The sequence below is a fragment of the Dipteris shenzhenensis genome, chromosome 4 (assembly GCF_047967505.1).
Source record: "Dipteris shenzhenensis isolate YYH24624 ecotype China chromosome 4, Dip_SZ_1.0, whole genome shotgun sequence".
Classification (NCBI taxonomy): domain Eukaryota; kingdom Viridiplantae; phylum Streptophyta; class Polypodiopsida; order Gleicheniales; family Dipteridaceae; genus Dipteris; species Dipteris shenzhenensis.
The window spans coordinates 16614932-16628525 of record NC_141599.1 but is presented as its reverse complement, the minus strand read 5'-3'; positions in this window follow the sequence as shown (position 1 = coordinate 16628525).

Below are 13594 nucleotides of genomic sequence, written 5' to 3'. Positions count from 1 at the left end.
AGGTCTCCAAGTATAGTCGCAAGGTCAACGACCTTGGCATATGAGAACTCCATTAATTGTGTGGGCCACCTTGCAAGCATTGCGATATAGAGTCAATCATACATGATCTCATTAATATACTTACCATGTCACATACATGAACCTGCCGGGTCTACATCCACATCTGCTGCCTGAATTTTGACATATGATGTATATCGGCCTTATGATGACAAATCTTTCCTTATTTCCATGCACACACTTTGAATCCCTTGTCATCCATCACACACTTCTGCCTACCTCGTCATGATGATTTTTGGCATGTGGCGTACTACTATCAAGGTTGACATCTATGATGGTAAAGATCTACCTTTGAAGTAAATTTTAAAAATACGGCCTCATGTATTCAATTACCATTTTCAACCCATGATGCGATTTGTGTGGAACTTGAAGTGATTTTGGTGTTTATGTAAGGCAATCATCAATTATCCATTGTTGAGACATTTAGGAAATGATATATTGACCATAGCATTCGCTTTTTATCAAAATTTCAACATCACTCCACGGCAAAGTCCCAAAATCCTCGACTTTTGATAACCATAAATTTTTTTTTGGGCACAGAAAAAGGTTGTATATTATTTACATCACAGGAATCTATAAAAGATTCTCCAAAATAGAGTCCTTTATAAATGAAGAGTCAACAGGATAAACTAAAAAGAAAAATACGCTCGTCTTTCATGCATCTTCGTCCTTGTTGACGGTCTGATCAGATGTAGCTTTCTTTTTATCATCAGAAACACATGAGTTTGTTCCTTTTTTTGAGGAGAGATCACACATAGCTGACTTGAGAGGAGCTTTGGGGGGATCAACCATAAGCATACCAGTGTCTCTTACCGTAGCATTTGGTTCCATGAAACCAAGACCATGAGTAGCAAGAAGGGGAGATCTTGTAAGGGTCGTCTTGGAGAAAGGGCTCTGAAGAAAGGCTTGACAGAGGGGGACTCCCTACAGCTTGAGTCAAGGAATCTAGGGCAATTGTATCGTTCAAAGGAATCTTTTTGGTTGACATGTGATGATAAGCTTCAACAGGCACCTTTATCACAATAGTGTGAGAGTCTTCAATATAGCTAAGGGCATGCAATTTGATCTCCATGTTCAGTTGAGCGTTTGCTTCATTGTATAGCTCGATTGTCTTGTGGAGGTGCTTTTGTTCCAGTCCCACCATTCAGCAAAGAATATGTCAGCAAACAAAATAGTGTTGTTAAATTGAAAATTGTTTCGGGCAATCCAGATAAACCAAATAGCATGTGCTCTTATTGGGTGCCACAAATCCTTTTTTTTCTTGGTTGATTCCCCTAAAAGAGTAGCCTTGAACAAGTTTTTTCCGTGCATGAGGACAAGCCATAAAGAGATTGAAAATATCTTCTCACTCTTGGGTATCTTTTGCAAAGTTCGTCCCCTTTGCCAATTCTTAAGCTTCTGACATTTGTCCACACAGCCATATGAAGAATCATCCATAAGAGAGTAGAGACTTTTTCTGGTATGCTCTTGACGCAAATGCTCTCAAATCTACTCTTCCAAGTTACCACACTATCACTTAGCTTCCATCCTCTGTTCAGTTCTTTGTACACCTCATCCATGGTAGAAGTTGGTGTAGGGATGGGGAAAAAAAGAGCTTCCCACCTAGCTAAATTCTTTCATGTAGACCAATGGAGACCCATCCTTCCATTGTGTTTTCCATTGCCGAATAGGTGAGCCAAAGAAGATGGAGGGCGGTGATGGCGATGGAGGTGGTCTTAATGGGAATGTCTATCTACATCGTAACCTCTCTCATCTTAAGCCTGAACTACAGACAAATCTAGTACATGGAGTTGTGATTGAAAGGATAGCTACCAAGTTGGAATAATCTGCTCGTTGATGACTCAGAGTTCCCTCCCCTAATGCCCAAGAAAGACAACCAAACTCTTTCCAGTGGTGGGGTGTAGTCTTCACATGTAAGTTTTTTTTACTGAATATGGCAAAGAATCTCTTTTCGTTAGCTCAAGAGGCTTGCCTGCAACCAACATAGGTGAAAACAATTCCCATGCAAGAGGAGGTGGAGGTGGTAATGGTGCTTGAGCTGAAAGGGGCGTGCAATACTCCAGAGACGGCAAGACTTCGTCGTTGACAAAGTTTGGCAAGCAAACAGAGGTGAGAGAGGTGCTAAGGTCTCATAGTCGGCAGCAGCACATAAGGCTAGGATAGGGTTTTTCTCCATTCTCGCCTGATGGAGATTTTCTCTTACCACTTCCAATTCAGAAGAGACCCCAGATTCGCCCGGGAACAGAACATGAAGTTGAGGGAGCATCGTGCCCTCATGGAGGAGAAGGAAGCACAAGTGAGCCTAGTAACATCCTTGCAGACCAAGGTGTTGAACAAGAAGCTGACAACGAATGCTCCTTAAGAAACAAAGAAGTCATTCAGAGATAAGATGAATGACAGGCTTCCAAAGCAATTGAAGGCTAGGCAGAAGCATAAGGCACACATGCCCCCGAGACTCCCCACAAGAACTAGAATGAGAGGAAGCTATATGAAAAGCGCACGCTCAGTTTCGAAAGAGAAGTCTCAATGTTGCCGAATAGGGTCGACTACTGATACAGGTACACATGTCACTACTACACTCAATGATGAACAATTTTTTGAGTCTATGGAGTAGTTAAGCACACATGCCTTGGTCGGGTTTTTGCTCGGGTGTTAGACCCCCTCTCACGGCGATTGAAACGTGGATTCGAACCAATTGCCTAAGGAAGGGGCTAGTTGTTACCAACGGTAGATTCCTTAGGAAGGGATATTTCATTTTCTTATTTGAAAGAGTTGACATGGCGGCTATAGCTTTGCAATATGGGTGGTAGACCATTCGAAACCAACCCGCCTATCTCTCATGGTGGTCTCATTCTCCCCCGACAACTTGAGGTCCACTAAAACTCCCATTTGGGTTGAATTACCTTTGTCCATCTATAACCAGCTCCTCGCCCTTTGTAGGGGATTGGGCAAGGTACTAGGTGTAGAAGCTAAAAACTTCATAAACCCGAGGGGGAATCCTCAGATTTGTATCCAGATGGATATAGTTGAGGATTTGCCTAGCTCTTTGGTGATTCTCAATAGAAATGGAAGTGTATTTAGACAAGAAATTCTTTATAAAAATCTTCCTAATTCCTATTTCCTATGTGGACTTGCAAGTCACACCATGAAGAATTGCCCACAAGAAGACTAAGCCCAAGCCTCAGGTCCCTCCCACTCTTAAGCCTCCTATGGTGCATACTGAGACATGGTTGCCCAAGGCTCCTAATAGAAATGCAGAGAAGGTTCTTGTAGATGTGGGATCTCCCTTCAGTTATAATTCTACTACCAAGGAGTTACATAAGGCCCCTCGAGTCCCTCTCACTAAGAACTCTTTTGAAGCTTTATTTGATGATGACACTGAAGAGTGGATCAGGACAAAATGCAAGATAATGACTTTGATCTTGGATGGGTCCCAAGATTTTGAAGAAGACATAATTAGAAGTGATGATATGGTCACGGACACCATGGATCAAAATGTGCTCCTTTCCACTTGAGGGTCCATGTGCATGGGAAACAAAGGCAAACGCTTTATTGAATAACTTTGCTAGGATAGGGGCTAGGATATCAATTCCATATGCATTAAACTCGGTGCATAAACCCTCACAATCCTTTGCTCGGTCATTGTGAAGCTTGATGATTATGTCTTTGACGCCCCCCTTCGTAGGTACTGACCTGGAAGAGGATCTACCCAAGGCTTCCCAAGAGGACAAGGAAACCCCCCCTCAAAACAAATCCTTCACTATTGTCCAAAACAAAAGAAGGTAGTCCAAAATACCCAGTCCTCAATTTGAGCCCACATTTCGAGGCTAAAAAGGGATCAAAATAGAATGGTAAGTCTCTTTCCTCACTTACAATGAAGGGGACTAACTGACCATGGAAGAAGTGAGGAGCCAGCCTTCTGGCTGAGGGCCAACTCCCCCTCTCCTCATTTTTTAGCCATTCAAGAGGTCAAAGTAACTGGCTTCACTCTTCAAGATAGACCTCAAAGAATCAACATAAGAAGAACTTGGTTTGTCACCAATCATGATGATGGTAAAGGAAGAGAGTTCTAGGGATCCTTTCTCATTTTGGGCTTTGTATCCTTCATGACCAGGTGGAGACATAGGATAGATGGGTCTCGTTTACTTGTCTTTTGAAAGGGCAACGCTTCACTGTTACTTCTATCTATGCCCCCGATAGTTATAGAGATAGAAAGAGTACCTGGGATTCACTAGATACAATTGGTGAAAGAGAAATTTATCCCAAGTGACTTTAACATGGTCGAATCTAGCAAGGATAGATGGCTGGAAAAAGGCTCAGTTGTTAAAGGTTCAGAAAGAGAGGCCTCGGAGAATGTCAAGGAGGAGTTGGGTCGACACAGGTAAAGAGGGCACTTTCACTTGGCGCAACAGTCAAACAGGTCTCAATAGAAGAGAGGACAAGCTAGACTTAATTTATCTTTCTCAGGACGTGTTGAGTGAGGTCTCTTCTTTGATTGATCATATTCACTCTACTCTGTCCCTTTTTGACCTTAAATTGGTCAACTCTCCAATGTGACTTTGGAATGGGGAGGCCATCCATTTCTTGGTTTAAGGTTGATCCTAAACTCTTTGGTCTTATGAGTGTTTAGGAAAAGATTTGTCATATCTCGGAAGATTGCTTCATAGAACAAAGACACGCTGAGGTTTTCTGGCTAGAGCCAGTGAAGAGGACCCAAAAAGTTGTAATGTAGGTGAGAAGGGATAGGGCCAAGATCAGAACATATCGAATGGAACAAATCAAAGAGACCATCAATGCACTGGCGAGGGTAGCCAGGGTAGGGGACTCCAGAGCTCAAGAGGAATTGTTACAAGCCAGACGACTGCGAGGGCAATTAAAGCTCAAATCTATCCTAAAGATCCACACACTTGGTAAGCTCCTCAAATCCATGGGTTGACCAACTTATTAAGGTTTCTGTGTAAGGGTGAGAAAGGTTTGTTAGGATATTGTGTCAAAGGTTGATTGCTCATGGAGCGAGTAACCTTTACACCTAATATCAATCTTTCCTTAATGAAAGAGACAACAGGATTGCAATGTTAGGCCTCTAATCAACATTTGGTATCATCTAAGCAAGCTACAATTGTTAGATGGTAGTGAAAGAAACATGGTTTGTAATGAAGAATTACAGGTGAAAGTTCAAACACTAGATGCTCAGTTGGGAGAGAGCACTGTAAATGCAAAACACGTCTCTTAAATATGAGATTGGGAAATTGGAAAAAATAATAGTATTCATGAAAGATACTCCTACGGGTCCAATACTTCATAATAGGAAATTGCATCCAATACATGAAATATCCAAGAAAAGTGGTCACTAGAAGCATTGAGTGAGGGCTTGTGGGACTCTTTCAAAACTCGTCTATCAAAAAATGAACAATCTAGTTCTAGGGGTGAAGTGTTTACGAAGAAGATGTTAGATTCTGTTATACGCCATCCCAAATTCAAAAGTCTAAAATCAAAGATAACATCTATTTCAATGGACAAAGTTGTGGAATAATTCAATGCAATAAATGCAGAGGGAGTATGTGATGCTACAGGGATAAGTACAAGGGAAAATCAACTCATTTTTTAGGGCTTAAAGAAAGAATGTCATTCTATAGGAACAAAACATAAAGCCTCGCTTCCAAAAAGACTTTGTTAACCAATGTGGTTAACATGACTCCCTTCCTACATGTAATCCATCCTTGGATCACATTCAATGTAGCACATTGGAGATTATAGATGCTTTCATGAGTGAGTAGCGGTCCTATTGCCAAGGTGAGATTTTTCAAAATTGAGACCGCTACTTCCAAAATTGTGTCATGCATGTCCTTGTAGGTGTCGATATGGTAGCCATGTAGATTATGAACCCAGAGATACATGAGTATGTCTTGCCCCTGAGATGGCCCTTCATTCATATCAAAGACCATTTCGGAGTCGAGGTGGAGGTGGTGCTCTTCTGCTATTTTTCATGGTTTGTAATATCCTAGAGCAAACTTATGATAAGTTGGAAGAAGTGGAGTGTAGCTGCTAGTATAGGATCAAGAACCCAGCCGTAAGTATCATAGTAAACCACTACAGTTGGTAGATGGGACCGGCTGTCATGGGCGACAGGAGGAGAGTCAAAGCAAGAAACATTGAACAACACATTAGGGTTTCTTGTTTGAAGGGCTCTGGTTTTTTACCAAGTCTGTTGATGAGGGATTGGCATGTTTGTTGGATGGACTCGCCGGTCATGGCTAGCTCTTCAACAGATTGTCCAAAATTGTTGCTATTTAGAAATGGGATTCTCTAGGCCGACTGGATCTTAGCATCTTCATCTTGTACTAGAGGTCTAGAGGGATCCAGATCTTGGTATTCACCTTTGGTCTCCTGACGGTGCTCTTTCTACCACTATCAGTAACTTTTTTCGATGAAGGTTGAAAATGGCTTTACTACCATAACATCAATCAACCAGAGGCGAGACCCTTCTAGCTATGTCTTCTATTATTCGAGTGTCTCTAGATCAATGGAGGTCTAGACGTAAGGGATTGAGTATACGATGCCAATTAGGAGCTGAGGGAACAGGATCTGGCAAGGTTGGTCCTCTTTGGTTATTACTAGAAACTGTTCTTCTTCCTCAAGAGATGGATCTAAAGTAGAAGGACATGGAGGAGCTTTGGTGTTGAAGAGGTTGGTCTGAGTATTTGTTGCAGTAGGTTGTTGCCCACTTGAATATCCTTGGATGTATTTGGAAGCTCAAGCAGCCACATCTTGTATCTGGGGTGAGTGCCAGTGGTTTGTTGTTGGCACCTAGAGAGGATGGGGTCAGTGGTTACGATAAGGCGTCATGGTATTTTTCAAGGGCAGGAGGTTGGATAGAGGAAAAAATGGCAAGGGGATTATCATTTTCTTCTTTCAACATTTCCTCAGGTTACGCTACATGGCTTGTATCAAAATTGTTCATGCCACATTGTAACATTTTTTGCATGGCTTTGAGGATGGGATTATATAAGATTATAGTGCTAGTTGAGTGATATTGTTAGACATTATTATAGAGCATATATTTGCATGTTCTTATGGCCTATTGGCATCTATAGTGTTGCAACCACACAAGGCCTTTGGCCAAGGGATGTAGCTTGCAAGGGAAGGTATCCAAGTTATCAAGCTAGTTGTAAAATGCCCTCATACTTGGGAAAAAGAGAGGACTCTTTGATTACCCTTCGCCAAGCTTGAATATTTGCAATAATGTGATGTAGGCTAAATTGGATAATGTTGGGGGAATTTACTAGGGCAAGATCTTGTTCTTTAAAAAAGGCCATGGCTAAAATGGGTTGGCAAAAGATAGTAAGTCGGCAAATAAGAGTTTGGAGGGCACTAAGAGGTGCAATTTTCTTATGGTTAAGTGTTTTTTATTTTGAATTCGGTCATGAAATCAAATTTTACGGTGTGCTTCACTATAATTTATCATATTCTAAAAATGGAGGTGGTGTGCTTGAATACGATTTAAAGTACTTTATTATTTGGATAAGTCTCATCTCTATAAGATGCGATAAAAGCTTTGATGGATGCATTATAGGACATAACATGTTCAAGTATTTCCATATCTCCACATTTACGCTTTAGCTCAACATGTTGGAGATTTCAGGATCTAGGGCTTAGGATATAGGATTTAGGGTAATGGGTATAAGGCTTAAGGTTTATGATTTATGTTCTAGGGTATGGGGTTTAGAGTTTAAGGTTTGACATATAGGGTTAAGTGTGTAGGATATTTGGGCTTAGGGTATAGGATTTAGGGTTAAGGGTATAGGATACAGAGTTTAGGGTTTAAGGCATAAGATATAGGGTTTTTAATATATGATTTAGGGTATATGGCTTAGGGTTTAAGGTTTACATATTAAGCCATTGGGTCTAAGGTTTAGCATTTAAGATTTAAGATATAGGGTATAGGGTTTAGGGTATATGATGTGATTTAGGATTTACAATACAGGGTTTAAGGTATAGGGCTTAGGGTTGATGGTTTAGGTTTTAAGGCATAGGGTTTAAGGTTTACATTTAGGATTTAAGATATAGGGTATGGGGTTTAGGGTTTATGGTTTAGGTTTTAGGACATAGGGTTCAAGGTTTAGGAAATAGGATTTAGGGTTTGAGATATAGGGTTTAGAATCTAGAGTTTAGAGTATAGGTTTAGGGTTTATGATTTTTGTTTTAGGTTATAGAGTTTAGAGTTTAAGGTTTAGGGTTTAGAGTTTAGGATTCAGGTATAAGACTTAGGGGGATTAGAGTTAGAGTTTAGGGTTAAAGATCTAGGATTGAGGAGTTTAGGAATTAGAATTTAGACCTTAGGATCTAGGTCTAGGGGCTAGGGTATAGGGTTCAAGATTTATGGTTTAGGTTTTAGGTTTTAGGATATAGTATACAAAGTTTAGGATTTAGGGCTTAGGATATAGGGTTAAAGATTTAGGGTTGATAATACAGGGTTTAGGATTTATGATTTATGTTTTAGGTATGAGATCTAGGGTTTAGGATTTAGGATATAGGGTTTAGGGTATATATTTAAGGGTTAAGATATAGGGTTTACATATAGAGTTTAAAGTATAGGCTTTAAGGTTTATGATTTATGTTTTAGGATATGGAGTTTAGAGTTTAAGGTTCAGGGTGTAAGATCTAGGACCAAGGATCTAAGGTTTTATAACCTAGTGCTTAGGATCTAGGGTTTAGGGTCTATTGTATAGGATTCAAGACATAGCGTTTAGGGGATAGGGTTTACAATTTAGGTTTATGATTTATGCTTTATGTTTTAGGGTATGGAGTTTTGAGTTTAAGATTTAGGGTTTAGAGTTTACGGTATAGGTTGTAGGGTTTAGATTTTAGGGATTAGGTTCAAAGCTTGAGGATTTAAGATTTAGGTTTTAGAATCTAGGAGTCAATGTTTGCTTGGAAGTGACCACCATTGTGCTGATTCTTGGAGTTATTTTATTTGAGTGTTGGTTGTAATTAATCCTTAACCCAAAAAAATGTATTTCCCTACCCTTGAAGGGTCTCCTTCCAAGTCAATATGGCCCTTGAGGGGTCCCCTTTAGGGCCAAGGGCCATATCAACATGCCTTATATGTCAATATGGCCCTTGCTGCTAAAGGGAACCCCTCAAGGGGACCCCTTGTATGTCAATATGGCCCTTGTCCCTCAAGGGGACCCCTCAAGGACCATGTTGGCAATTGCTTTTTTTGATACTTAATTGTATTTTTCTAAATGTATTTCTTGATACCACCACATTCGTTCTTGGAGCTATTTCAGTTCTAAACTAAGGAAAATGTAGGTCCTATTTTGGAGCTACTTTAGTCCTATTTTGGTGCTACTAGTTGTAGTAAATCCTAAATGAGGGCAAAAGCATGCCATTTGTGCTTCTTTAGAGCTTCTTTAGGACCATTTTCACCATCGAAGTCATGGTAACAGTAATTTTACAATTAGTATTTCCTTGCAACCAATGTGCTGGCTGTTGAAGCTATTTTAGCACTGCTTGCAAGTAATCCTAAACCAAGAAAAATGTATTTCCTTGTGCAATATAATTGCTTATGCAACAACGATCGCACTGGTTGTAGTAAATCCATAATAAGGGAAGAAGTATCCCATTTGTGCTTCTTTAGAGTCATCTTCACTAGGAAGTAACAACAGTAACAACAATTTTTCTAGTAAATTATAAACGAAGGAAAATTGTGCTTCTTTAGGACCACTATCACTACCCCAAAGTAACAGCAACCAGTATTGAGATAATAGTATTATATTAAAGTTGAAATAAAAGAGATTACATGTGGAGAAAATGTTGGACAAAAGAGATTACATCCAAAGAGAAACTTGTTAGCACTCGTTACATCTTTAGGCACTTCTTTTAGAACTTTAACACTTGTTAACTCAACACCACCAATGTGGCAGGACCTGCTGATGTCCCTTTTTGCCCTTCTTAGAACTTTCTTACACATTCTAGGTGCTTTCTAAGCTAAAAACTTAATGTAAGTATCTCATTTCCTTTACCCTCTGGGACACTTTGTTTGAAGTTGTTCAGCCAAACTTTGTCCAAAGTTGTGTGGCCAAAATGTCTCTAAATGAAAGGGAAATGGAAAAGATTTGGCTCAATAATTCTAACATCTTCATGAAATCTAACTAAAAGTGAGAAAACCTTGATCAAATCATCTTAAAAGTGGAGCAACGATGGTATGAGAGATGCCCAACATCTTTTCACATTACCCTCACCTTCTGGGTGAAGAGAAAAATGGAAAGGCTTCTTGGTGCCTTGGCTCAGCCATTCCCTTTTGGAATGGTATTCCGACGATAGGTCCACAGGAGAACCAAAAAAGGGCATGCCTTGTGTGCTCTTCTAGGAGCTGATTTTCCACCTCTACATGGCAGACTCTGGACACAACACCAATTCTATCTAGACTTTTTTGGAAGCCTCTCATTCAGACCGTTTTCCTTGGCTGTCCATCTTGCAACTCCCTTGGTCATGGCTATGGATGGTGGAGTGTTACAGAATGGACAACCAAGGCAAACAATGGATCCCATGACTCGGACAAAATTAAGCAGAATGGTTATCGTCAGGGTTGCAGCAAAATACTCATCACATGGGTCGAAGGGGGCTTTGAGTAGCATGGAAGGGGGTAGGAGAGGGCTTTTCCTAGGTGTGACAAATTGTTTCTCTCCCTTAGGGTATCTATATAGCTATCTTATAGGGCTTGGCATCTTCCCACTCTTTTTCCCTTCCTTTCTTATGTTGATTCATGTGACTCTGGGTGCCTATCACTACTATGATCACAAATCCACTATTGGATTCTGCTATAGACTAGAAAATTGTGATACTGGAACCCCCTTAAATGGCACCTTGTTGGTATAAGGGTGGAGGAGAGGTGGCAATTGCAGAGTCTCAATTAAATATTCTAGCTAGCACCACCTTATTGGTAGCCTAGCCGAAGTACTTTTGCATGGAAAAGTCAAGGTGGGAGGTTACTTCCCATGTACTTTTACTAGGGGGATAAGGAGCCTTCCTAGGTGCTTTTTCTGAGGAAATTAGGAGAGGAGCACCCCTTCCCACATACTTTCTCTAGGGAAAGTATGGGGGGAGGCCCCTTCCTAGGCATTTCATCGGCGAAATTACTTGGGACAGCTTTTTCAGATTTCCATAACTTTCACATCTGGTGTTCAAACATAGCCATTCAACCACTCAATTTGTAGGTAAAGTGTTATTTGAACACATTAATGATGTTATTTCTCACAAAATAGATCAACCTTTTTTAGATTTATGAAATTAATTTTTAAATTTGTTATTAACTAACTTTATTTCCCACATTTTCTTCCACAAAGTACTTAGGTTAGCCTTCTATGTATTTGAGAATTATCTCCTCTACATGTCATGTCTTCCATGTTCTCATTAATTTCATTGGGGAAAGTAGCAGGAGAAGATCTCTAACATGGACCTAGGGAGGACACTTCCTAGGTACTTTCGTTGAAGAAAGTAAGCGGGAAGGCCTCTTCCTCAACACTTTAGTTGGAGAAAGTAGGGTGGGAGGCCCTTTGGAGAGAGGTTGATGTAAGAGATAGAAGGGCTACTTCAAAGGTAGTTTCATGGTGAAAGTACTAGGGGATGTCCTTTATAAGGATAAGAGTTAGAGGGAAATCACCATTTTGTGCTCCTCTCAATGGCACTATATTTCTCTAAGCACTTTACCAACCCTATTTCTTTTGATAAATATGCTTCAGGGCTACTACAAAGGCAATGAATATATTTGGGTACCCAAGACCCGCCACATTACTATTCCACCTTCCTTCAACCCTCCCATTGACACAAAGCAATCGTCAACTTCTCATTGATTGGTAATATAGTTGTAGTGCCACAAGAATCTGCCCCTAAAATTGATGTAGGTTTTAAATTACATGGCGCAGTGGAACAGAAACTAAACAAAGAATAGAGAGTACATAGCAAATTGGAGATGAAAAATTTTTTCCTTCAATACTGATGTAGTAGAGATGATGGCTCAGTCCACCCGTGCGCTCCCACAGTGGAGCTTAGATGGCGATCTAGATAGATACTAGGTGAAGAGCTACTAGCTGGAAGATCCCTGTCGAACGATTTGATATGGTACAATGGGCTGGGGAGCTTGCCTCTTTATAGCTACTATGAGAGCGGTAGTCAGATCAATGTAGTCGGTGGAACCGATCAATCAACCTAGTCGATGAAGCCAACCAATCAACCTAGTCGGTGGAACCGACTAGTCGTGCATGGAGTATTCAAGGAATATTTCCTATACCATCGCCTTGGGGTTCCAGCTAGCCGCCAGGCCCTAACAAGAATAAGGGGCTCCCACACAATCACCTTTATACCATCAATAGTCTCATTGATAGATCTCATCTGGCATGCAAGTCAGGATCCATCCAGTGTCCTGGGCTCACACATGGCTTCTCCTCATATGGGGGCCTTACAACTTGAGCAGCTTGGACCACTGGTGGTTACCAGGAGGGTGGGGAATTGAGCATATCTAACAGTAGGCCCATAAGAACCTATTGCACACCCATCCAAGGACGAAACCTATCCAGCAATTGAATAGGGTCCTCACCATTTGCACACACCGACACACTCTGAAGTTCGAAGGCCAAAATTTGCACCCACAAGTAGTTAGGACAACTTCACCGATGGTCCTTCACATTGTCAAGAATCCAAGACAAGCACCTCCGCCATTGAGTCCCAAAATGTCAAGTAGCAACGCAATGAACTATTCAGGTTAGCAACATTGCAAACTCGTCCGGTTAGCAACATAGTCTGTAGTGAGCTTAATGGGTTAGCAATACAACAAATTCATTGGGTTAGCAATCCAGTGGAAAGCAGGTTAGCAACCCTGTGCATGTCAACTTATTAATGCCATGAACACCAGCTTACCATTTCAGTGAACAATAGGTTAGTGAGGGTGTAGCTCTTTCATAACACAATGCACATCAAAGTTGTAATGCAATGCATGGTGGGTTAGCCTAAAGTAGCACACGTTGCATCAATTTTCTATATAAATAGACCCCTTGGGCAAAAATTTTCTATGTTAACAATCATAAAGAAAACTTTGCCAAATTTTCTCCAGAAATATTCCAGCTTCCAAAACGGACTCCCAACTCAAACAAGTTACTCTATCTACATGAATTCCACCTCTAAGAGTTTAGGCAATTCTCTCAGTGATCTGTTCATGATATATCACTCTTTTGGCCCAATGGAGTCCATCCTTACCCATGCAAGTACCATGAGCCTCGTAACACCTTCCACAAGCCTCTTCACCCCCTGTAATACCCCCTCTACAATTACATCTCCCCTCTCTACCCCATCATCTACTCTCCCAATCTCTCTGCCTCTTCTTGACCCCATCAATAATGATGATCTTGTAGCAAAAATAGAGATCCACACCCATCTCGAGGAATTCGGCCAAGTCTCAACCTCTCGTCCTGTGAAGAAAAGAAACATCATCCCAACAGCTCCCCTCTATATGGAGCATTCTATTACAATGTCCAATACT